Below are 10,359 nucleotides of genomic sequence, written 5' to 3' on the forward strand. Positions count from 1 at the left end.
CTGGTCTGTCGCTTTTTGGCCAAGCACCATGGCTCACGCCTGTAATCTCAGCACTTTGGGAGCTTGAGGCGGGTGGATTACAAGATCAGGAGATCAAGACCAGCCTGGCCAAAATGGTAAAACCCCGTCTCTACTAAAAATACAAAAAATTAGCCAGGCATGGTGGCGTGTACCTGTAATCCCAGCTAGTCAGGAGGCTGAGGCAGAGAATTGCTTGAACCTGGAAGGTGAAGGTTGTAGTCAGCCGAGATCGTGACACTGCACTCCAGCCTGGGCAACAGAGAGAGACTCTGTCTCAAAAAAATAAAATAAAATAAATGGTTATTTTATGTTCTATCTGATTATTCCAATATCTGAAGTCTTTGTGGGTTTGTATCTATCATTTGTGGGTTTTTGTGGGGGGTTTTGCCATTCTTCTGAATGTTTCTATCATCTGTTATTTCTATTATTCCTTATAGTTGTTTCTCTGTGTGTGTTGTGGTTTTTTGACAGAGTTGCCCATTTTCTTCACATCTTTATCCATGGGATTCTCTGCGGCCTGAATTGAAGTTGAGCTCCTCCAGAGAAGATTAGAGTTTGCCTCTGCTGGTAGACTGGGGCAGTATCAACCTAGACTGTTTAAATCCTCACTTGACATGTTTCTTTTCTTTTCTTTTTTTTGAGACGGGCTCTCGCTCTGTCACCCAAGCTGGAGTGCAGTGGTGTGATCTCAGCTCACTGCAACCTCCACCCTAGATTCAAGCGATTCTCCTGTCTCATCCTTCCAAGTAACTGGATTTACAGGCGTCTGCCACCACGCCCGGCTAATTTTTGTATTTTTAGTAGAGGTGGGGTTTCACCATGTTGGCCAGGCTGTTCTCGAGCTCCTGACCTCAAGTAATCTGCCCACCTGAGCCTCCCAAAGTGCTGGGATTACAGGCGTGAGCCACCGCGCCCAGACCCTCTTGACATTTTTCAGATCATATAAGTCTCATGAAATTAGGCCACAAACCTGCAGGTCCTAGTTGTGAATTCTCAGCAGAAAGTTGTTTTTCCAAGAGTAATGGAGATCTCATTGGTAATAACTGTAATATTTTCATTGTGCATGTGTTTGTTTTGATGAATAAACATTGGAGACATATATATCTTCCAGTCATGAGAGAACTTTCTGAGTTACTAGTAGTTTCTACACAATATAGATAGATGGGTGAGATTCCATTTAAGCTTTCTATTCCTTTAAAAGTCAGTTGTTATAAAGAAGTAGGAAACTAACTCAAAACTATAATAGGGTTTTCTGCAAACTATGAGGCTCAACCTAGCTCTTACAGAAGCAGGGTATCCCTTTCTATAGTGAGTTGGTGGATTCATGTAGCTAGTTACACTGGCACCTCAGTCTACAGAAGCCCACAGGGGCAACTTCTGAAAGCTGTTGCTTCTCTTGAGAGGCCATGCTGGGCAGTGGTTAAAGCCTGGGGTTTGCAGCCAGTGGCCTAGGTGGGAATCCTGACTCTTGCATTCTTGTTGTGTGTGACCTTGGACAAATCCTTAACCTCCCTGTGCCTCAGTGCTTCCCTTGGTTAAAACAGGGATAGCAGCACCTGACTTCAAGCTATACTACAAGGCTATAGTAACCAAAACAGCATGGTACTGGTACCAAAACAGATATATAGACCAATGGAACAGAACAGAGGCCTCAGAAATAATACCACACATCTACAACCATCTGATCTTTGACAAACCTGACAAAAACAAGAAATGGGGAAAGGATTCCCTATTTAATAAATGGTGCTGGGAAAACTGGCTAGCCATATGCAGAAAGCTGAAACTGGATCCCTTCCTTACATCTTATACAAAAATCAACTCAAGATGGATTAAAGACTTAAATGTAAGACCTAAAACCATAAAAACCCTAGAAGAAAACCCAGGCAGTACCATTCAGGACATAGGCATGGGCAAAGACTTCATGTCTAAAACACCAAAACCAATGACAACAAAAGCCAAAATAGACAAATGGGATCTAATTAAACTAAAGAGCTTCTGCACAGCAAAATAAAATATCAGTGTGAACAGGCAACATACAGAATGGGAGAAAATTTTTGCAATCTACCCATCTGACAAAGGGCTAATATCCAGAATCTACATGAACTTAAACAAATTTGCAAGAAAAAAACAACCCTATCAAAAAGTGGGCAAAGGATATGAACAGACACGTCTCAAAAGAAGACATTTGTGCAGCCAACAGACACATGAAAAAATGCTAATCGTCACTGGTCATCAGAAATGCAAATCAAAACCACAATGAGATACCATCTCACACCAGTTAGAATGGCAATCATTAAACAGTCAAGAAACAATAGATGCTGGAGAGGATGTGGAGAAATAGGAACACTTTTACACTGTTGGTGGGAATGTAAATTAGTTCAACCATTGTGGAAGACAATGTGGCGATTCGTCAAGGATCTAGAACTAGAAATACCATTTGACCCAGCAATCCCATTACTAGGTATATACCCAAAGGATTATAAATCATTCTACTATAAAGACACATGCACACGTGTGTTTATTGTGGCACTATTCACAATAGCAAAGACTTGGAACCAACCAAATGTCCACCGATGATAGACTGGATTAAGAAAATGTGGCACATATACACCATAGAATACTATGCAGCCATAAAAAAGGATGAGTTCATGTTCTTTGCAGGGACATGGATGAAGCTGGAAACTATCATTCTCAGCAAACTATTACAAGGACAGAAAACCAAACACCGCATGTTCTCACTCATAAGTGGGAGTTGAACAATGAGAACACATGGACATAGGGCGGGGAACATCACACACAGGGGCCTCTCGGCGGGTGAGGGCTGGGGGAGGGATAGCATTAGGAGAAATACCTAATGACGAGTTGATAGGTGCAGCAAGCCAACATGGCACATGTATACCTATGTAACAAACCTGCACATTGTGCACATGTACCTATAACTTAAAGTATAATAATAATAAAAACAGGGATAGCAGCATCTATATCAATGGTTGCTCTGAGACTAAATAAATACGTGGAAAGAACCCAGACCATAATAGGCAGCAAATATTAGGTATTATTTTTATTGTTTGACTATTTCCTGTCACCAAATCCAGGTAGCCTTGATGAAAGGTGTAAAACACAGGAACAAGAACTCCATCCCCCTACCATCATGTAGTTGATAGTTTGCTAAAAGCACTGTTAGGAAACTAGGAAACTCTGTTCCACAGAAATCCACAAGCTTTCCACAAGTAACACAGAGCCAACCAGGAAACTGAAGGAAAAGTAAATTTTTTTTTTTTTTTCTTTTTGAGACGGAATCTCACTGTTGCCCAGTCTGGAGTGCAGTGGTGCGATCTCGGCTCACTGCAAGCCCCGCCTCCCAAGTTCACGCCATTCTCCTGCTTCAGCCTCCCGAGTAGCTGGAACTACAGGTGCCTGCCACCAGGCCCGGCTAATTTTTTGTGTTTTTAGTAGAGACGGGGTTTCACTGTGTTAGCCAGAATGGTCTTGATCTCCTGACCTCATGATCCGCCTGCCTGGGCCTCCCAAAGTGCTGGGATTACAGGCGTGAGCCACCGTGCCCAGCCAGGAAAAGTAATTTTATACAGTCAGCAAATCAATTACTGGTTCTTTTTGAAAACGGAGTCTCACCCTGTCTTCCCAGCTGGAATGCCGTGGTGTACTCACAGCTCACGGTAGCCTTGACATCAAGCGATCCTCCCACCCTCCCACCTCAGCCTCCCAGATTCTTTTCTTTTAGCATATTTTAACATTTTTAATTTTTTAATAAATGTGATAGCATGTAAATCTTTTTTTTTTTTTTTTTTTTGAGACAGAGTCTGGCTCTGTCGCCCAGGCTGGAGTGCAGTGGCACCATCTCGGCTCACTGCAAACTCCACCTCCTGGGTTCATGCCATTCTCTTGCCTCAGCCTCCCGAGCAGCTGGGATGAGAGGTGCCCGCCACCACGCCCAGCTAATTTTTTGTATTTGTAGTAGAGATGGGGTTTCACCGTGTTAGCCAGGATGGTCTTGGTCTCCTGACCTCGTGATCCGCCGGCCTCGGCCTCCCAAAGTGTTGGGATTACAGGCGTGAGCCACTGTGCCCAGCTGTAAATCACTTTTTAAAGATCCAAATACTCCTAAGCATAGAGTGGGAGGAAAGGGTATATGAGAAATCTCTGTACCTTCCTTTTAATTTTGCCATGAACATAAAACTAAACTTTTTTTTTTTTTTTGAGACAGTGTCTTGGTGTGTTGGGCAGGCTGGAGTGCAGTGGTGCAATCACGACTCACTGCAGCGTCAACCTCCCAGGCTCAAGCAATCCCCCCACCTCAGCCTCCCGAGCCTGAGGTGAGGTCTCTCCATGTTGCCCAGGCTGAAAACAGTCTTTTAAAACAACAAATGCAAAATTAAATTGTCCCTTTGCCCCTGATCCCTCCCCAGAGAAAACTGTCCCTGTTTGTTTTTTGTGCCAGTGTGTATGAGTACCTTCTTCCTAACAAATGACATCGAATCATTGTTTTCATTACCCACTGTATCTTGTAGATTTCCCATATTAATACACTGTAGAGCTCTATTTCGTTCTATTCTTTCAACTCAGCCCGAGTCTAATTTTTCAAAAAGCTTATTGAAATAAGGTTCTACTTCCCTTTGTTGAAAATAGAGAAGCATGAAGTCAAAAGTACAATAGAAAAAAAAACGTGTGGGGGGAGAAAACCCTTATGATCAGACATGGGGCCTGTTTGATGCCAGCACAGCTGATAGTGTTTACCTGGAAACGTTTGTCCTTTGTAACAAGCTTCGTTCCCAGCCTGCCTCCTGGAGGTGAACATGTGCAGGTGGAGGAGTGCCCACTGCATCCGGGCCAAAACAGGCAAGTGAGCTCAGTGGGCCCCAGGCCAGCCCTAGGATTGTGCCAGAAGGAATGGCAGGGCCCCATCCCTGAAACCCAGCCCAGGGGGATACCTGGGGGCCTACTAGTCACCAGGTGTGGCTGTTCATTTATAGTGACAGTGCTTTAGCTACTACCCCTGCATTCGTTTAGCTGGGAAGGTGTGTTCTGTTTTTGTTTTTTAACTTTATGCTTTTTAGAGGCAGGGTCTCACTCTGATGCCCAGGCTAGAGTGCAGTGGCACAGTCATAGCTCACAGCAGCCTCCAACTCCTGGCCTCAAGTGATCCTCCTATCTCAGCCTCTCAGGTAGCTGGGACCACAGGCACCCACTACCACACCTGGCTAATTTCTTTTTTTTTTTTTAATTTTTGGTAGAGACAGGGTCTTGCCATGTTGCCCCAGGCTGTTCTCAAACTCCTAGACTCAAGCAATCGCCCACATCAGCCTCCCAATGTGTTGTGATTACAGGCGTGAGCCACCATGCCTGGCCTACACTATTTTTTGTACACACTTCCACATTTCTATTTAAGTAAGTATATTAACCTATACTAAACAATAAATCTTGGGGATCATTCTGTATTATGCGTACATATTGCTACCTTCTTCTTCTTTGAGAGCCACACAATATTCCTTTGTATGGTTTTACCATAATGTATTTACCCACCCCCTATGAACGGGGGTTGTTTGCCCTTGTTTGCTACTATAAATCATGCCAGAGTGAATATCCTGGCCCAGACTTAGGTGTACACATGTTCAACTTAGGTGATCTCCGTTGGATAAATTTCATGGAGTCAAATTGTTAGATCAAAGTAGAGAGGTCCCAAAAAATTTTTAATAGGAGAAACAATACATTTTAAAAAAGAAAAATAGGCCAGGTGCAATGAATCACACCTGTAATCCCAGTACTTTGGGAGGCCGAGGTGGGCAGATCACGTGAGGCTAGGAGTTCGAGAGAAGCCTGGCCAACATGGTAAAACCCCATCTCTATTAAAAATACAAAAATTAGCCAGGCATGGTGGCGCACGCCTGTAATCCCAGCTACTTGCGAGGCTGAGACACGAGAATCGCTTGAACCCGGGAGACAGAGGTTGCAGTGAGCCAAGATCACGCCATTGCACTCCAGCCTGGGTGATGAAGTGAGACTCTGTCTCACAAAAAAAAAAAAAAGAGAGAGAAGGGGAAATAAATAAATAAACAAAGTGGGGTGGTCCTTTTTATTTGTTTTCACTCTGAAAAAAATCAAATATATACACAAGTAGAATAGTACTGAAGCCACACGTACCTATCATTCAGCCTTAACACGCATCAAGCTGGAGCCAAATGTGTTTCCTCTCCACTGCACTCGCCCAATATGGTTATTTTGAAGACTTAGATACCATTTTATGTATAAATATTTCTGCTTGGATCTCCACAAGATGATTTTTTTAATTTTAAAATTTTTTTCTTTTTTTTTAGAGTCAAGATCTCACTGTCTTCTAAGCTGGAGTGCAGTGGTGGGATCACAGCTCACTGCAGCCTCGACCCTCAGGGCTCAGGCAATCCTCCCACCTCAGCCTCTCAAGTAGCTGGGACTACAAGCATTCACCAGCACACTCAGCTAATTTTTAATTTTTTTTTTTTTTTTTTTTTTTTGTAGAGACATGACCTTACTATGTTGCCCAGGCTGGTCTCAAACTCCTGGGCTCAAATGATCCTCCCAAAGTGCTGGGAGCCACTGTGCCTAGCCTTGCATTTTTAAAAATAGTTTACTGGGCCTGATGCGGTGGCTTTCGCCTATAATCCCAGCTACTTGGGAGGCGGAGGCAGGAGAATTGCTTGAACCCGAGAGGCAGCAGTTGCAGTGAGCCGAGATCATGCCACTGCACTCCAGCCTGAGTGACAGATCAAGACTCTGTCTCAAAAATAATAATAATAATAATAATAATAATAAAATAGTTTATTATATTGTCTTGCCCTGCTGTTTTCCAAAGAGAACGCTGCCTACCTCACACCAACAGCATTTGAGAGTAGACTGGCTCATCTGAAATGCTCATTTGCAAGCACCTAACTTCATGACCCTGTGTCACAGATGGCCCCACTCGGCCCCAAGCCCCTGGTAAGTACCTGCGTGCTCACCAAAGGTTGACTCAGGGCCACACAGACCAGTCCCAGACCAGAAGGGGTGGAGGTGCTCAGCTGATCTAGAACCAGAAACCAGGGCCATTTTGATGCCAAGACTTCCTCAGTCTTCGTTTGTTCTGTCTTCTTCTAGATCATTACTTTGTATTTGCAAGCATATATGTGTGCCTGTGATATGTTAGACCAAGTTTTAGTCACTTGTAGTCCCAGCTACTGGGGAGGTTGAGGCAAGAGACTCGCTTGAACCCAGGAGGCGGAGGTTGCAGTGAGCCGAGATCGTGCCATTGCACTTCAGCCTGGGCAACAAGAGTGAAACTCCATCTCAAAAAACAAAAGAAAAAAGAAAAGCTACAGGGACCTGTGTTTTTTTGTTTGTTTTTGTTGGTTTTTATTTGTTTTTTTGAGACAGAGTCTCATTCTGTCGCCCAGGCTGGAGTGCAATGGCATGATCTCAGCTCACTGCAACCCTCGCCTCCCAGGTTCAAGTGATTCTTCTGCCTTAGGCTCCCCAGCAGCTGGGGCTCTAAGCGTGCGCCACCATGCCCGGCTACTTTTTGTATTTTTAGTAGAGACGGGGTTTCACCATGTTGACCAGGCTGGTCTTGAACTCCTGACCCCAGGTAATCTGCCCACCTCGGCCTCCCAAAGTGCTGGGATTACAGGCATGAGCTGCCTCGCCCAGCCCAGGGAACCTGTTTTAATATCCAAGTTGGTGGCAGGCTCTGAGCTAGATCGGATCCCAGGTCACCTAATTCAGCCAATGGTTCTCAAATTGGGTGCCCTGAAGATCCCCTGGAGTGTTAGACAAAATGCAGAGTCCTAGGCCTCACTGCCCAAGATTCTGATTTGGAAGTTGGGGCCCAGGAATGTGCGTTTTCATCAAGTTTAGTATCAGAGTGATGCTGGTATTTGTTTTTTGTGGCCTGCACTTGGAAAAACACTGCTCTAGGCCCTAGTACTTTTATAAAACATATAGGTGTTCCCCAGCTTCCCCTAGATGGTGATAAAAACAGGCCTGAGAGCTCTACCTCCCTTAGTCAGCGCTCTTCAGGTGAAAGTGACAGAAACGAACTGGCCGTAGCGCAGAGGGAATCTATTGGTTTGTACAACTAACAGGTCCAGGGTAGCTCTGGGCACAGCTGGATACAAGGCCTCAGTGAGACCAGATGCGGCCTCTGTTTCTCCATCCTGTGGCCCTGCTCTCTGCTCTGTGTTGGTCTAACTTCCAGGCAGGCCTTCCCCATGCGATGCCCCACGGTCCTGGGCCCATCCAGCCTTGCAAATAGTAGTTGCAGCTGAGACTTCTCCACTAAGAGTTCCAGCTGGAGTTCCACTCTTGAGCCCCACTGGCCTGGTTAGGTCAGCCTCCAGAAATGAAATTATGGGACAGTGGATGGTATCAGAAGAAGGGAAAGAAATGCCTAACAGGGAAAAACAGAAGACAGCAGTCACACTCTGTAAGGGAAAACGCCAATTATAACTATCTCCAAGTAGGCCAGGTGTGGTGGCTCACGCCTGTAATCTCAGCACTTTGGGAGACTGAGGCAGGACGATCACTTGAGCCGAGGAGGTCAAGGCTGCAGTGAGCCATGATTGCATCACTGCACTCCAGCCTGGACAACAGAGTGAGACCCTGTCAAACAAAACAAAGAGAGAGATCGAAATATTCCCAAGCACAATGAGTTGCCTCATAGGAAGTGAACTCCCCACTGCTGGAGATAGTCAAGCAGTGGCCCAGAAATGCCACCCCAAGAAAAGCGGTTTTCTTCAAAAGATATTCACTCTTCTAGAACTTGGCTGTTACGACGTCCTTTCTCCCCTTTTCCTAGACCAGGAGACCCAGCTTAAACACCACTGCCCCAAAGGCCTCCTCTGGCTCCCTGTGATTTTGCTGTCCTCTCTTTGAGTTGGAGTTTAAGTCCCATTGGAGTTTAAGTCCTGCCCTGCCCCTTCATGGCTGGGTGATGAGGACAAACAGCTTCACTTCTCTGAGCCTTGTTTTTCTTATCTGTACCATAACCGGCAGGTTCCCAAAGACCTCTTCTCCACTTCTTCAACAATCACAGACTTTTTAGCTTAGCATGTGGTGCCCTAAATAAAGGCCACACTGCCTGTCTCCCTTGTTCATGGGACTAAGTGCTGCCCATGGACTGGGAGCACGTGGCCACTTTGGGCAATTCCTCAGAGAGGCGACCGGCACGTGACTATGGTCCCAATCTTGTTCGCCCCCTCCTGGGTCCTCCTGCCTGAAATGCAGATGCTGCCCTCTTGGGCCATGAGGAAGAAGGCGCTTAGGCCTGGCAGAGCAGGGAGTCCCTGCCACCTTGTGGAACAGAGGCACCTCACAGCCCTGGACTTCATGCCTCCAGCCTGTGGCATGAGAAATAGCGCTGGCTTGTTTAAATCACTGGTATTTTGGACTTTCTACTGCACAGAACCTAATCCTAACTCGTCGGAGGGCCTACCTCATGGCCATTGTGAAGACCAGAAGAGGAGATGTGTGTCATGTGCCTGGTGCAGCGCCTGGCACACGGCCGGGAGGGGAGGGGCGGCGGCACTGTTATTATCTCCCCGTGATTATCATCACCGGCCATTTCACTCTTCAACCTCACATTCCATCTGGCTGTTCTCAGTTGTGCCTCCCGCACTTCGAGTGTGTCCCTTACCAGCAAGGACCTCATCTTCTCTGTCTCTCCCTCAGCTCCTGGCCTGGGCTCCTATTCTGCAAACGACAAAATCAGTTCAGGCTGACTGGAGCAAACAGGTGACGGCGAAGGCAGAGGGGCCCCCACAGAATGACGGAGGCCTGGAAACCCTGGCTTGAGTAGGGGGCCTAGGAGCTTCTCTGCTGCAGGAGCCCACCCCAACAGGAGTGCATGTGGCCATTCACCATGATTCTGTCTCTCTCCCATTGACCCCCTTCCCAGGCCAATCCCTTGGCAGGAAGAGGGGGATGCCTGGATGAGCAGTTCCATCAGGGACCCAACGAGAGTGCCCAGAACATGAAATGTGCTCTGGGCTGAAGACTCAGCAAAGCCCAGCAAAGGTCAAGTCTGGCCAGGGGCTGTGTTTTGTTTGTTTGTTTGGTTTGAGATGGAGTCTCACTCTGTTGCTCAGGCTGGAGTGCAGTGGAACAATCTCAGCCCACTGCAACCTCCGCCTCCCGGGTTCATGTGATTCTTCTGCCTCAGCCTCCCAACTGGCTGGGATTACAGATGCCCGCCACCACGCCCAGCTAACTTTTGTATTTTTAGTAGAGATGGGATTTTGCCATGTTGGCCAGGTTGGTCTCGAACTCCTGGCCTCAAATGATCTGCCTGCCTTGGCCTCCCAAAGTGTTGGG

At 46.4% G+C, this 10,359-nt stretch overlaps 1 long non-coding RNA gene across 1 annotated transcript; it reads right to left on the bottom strand.

Moving 5' to 3' along the window:
• Positions 1–8,097: 8,097 nt before the first annotated feature.
• On the bottom strand, positions 8,098–10,051 carry LOC117089410. The gene is made up of 2 exons (XR_004439587.1): positions 9,482–10,051; positions 8,098–8,437 (listed from the first exon to the last, which is right to left on the bottom strand). It is a non-coding gene; the product is annotated as an uncharacterized LOC117089410 (long non-coding RNA).
• Between the last annotated feature and the right edge of the window lie 308 nt (positions 10,052–10,359).

This window comes from Trachypithecus francoisi, unplaced genomic scaffold (genome assembly GCF_009764315.1).
Source record: "Trachypithecus francoisi isolate TF-2019V2 unplaced genomic scaffold, Tfra_2.0 Lachesis_group11, whole genome shotgun sequence".
Lineage (NCBI taxonomy): Eukaryota > Metazoa > Chordata > Mammalia > Primates > Cercopithecidae > Trachypithecus > Trachypithecus francoisi.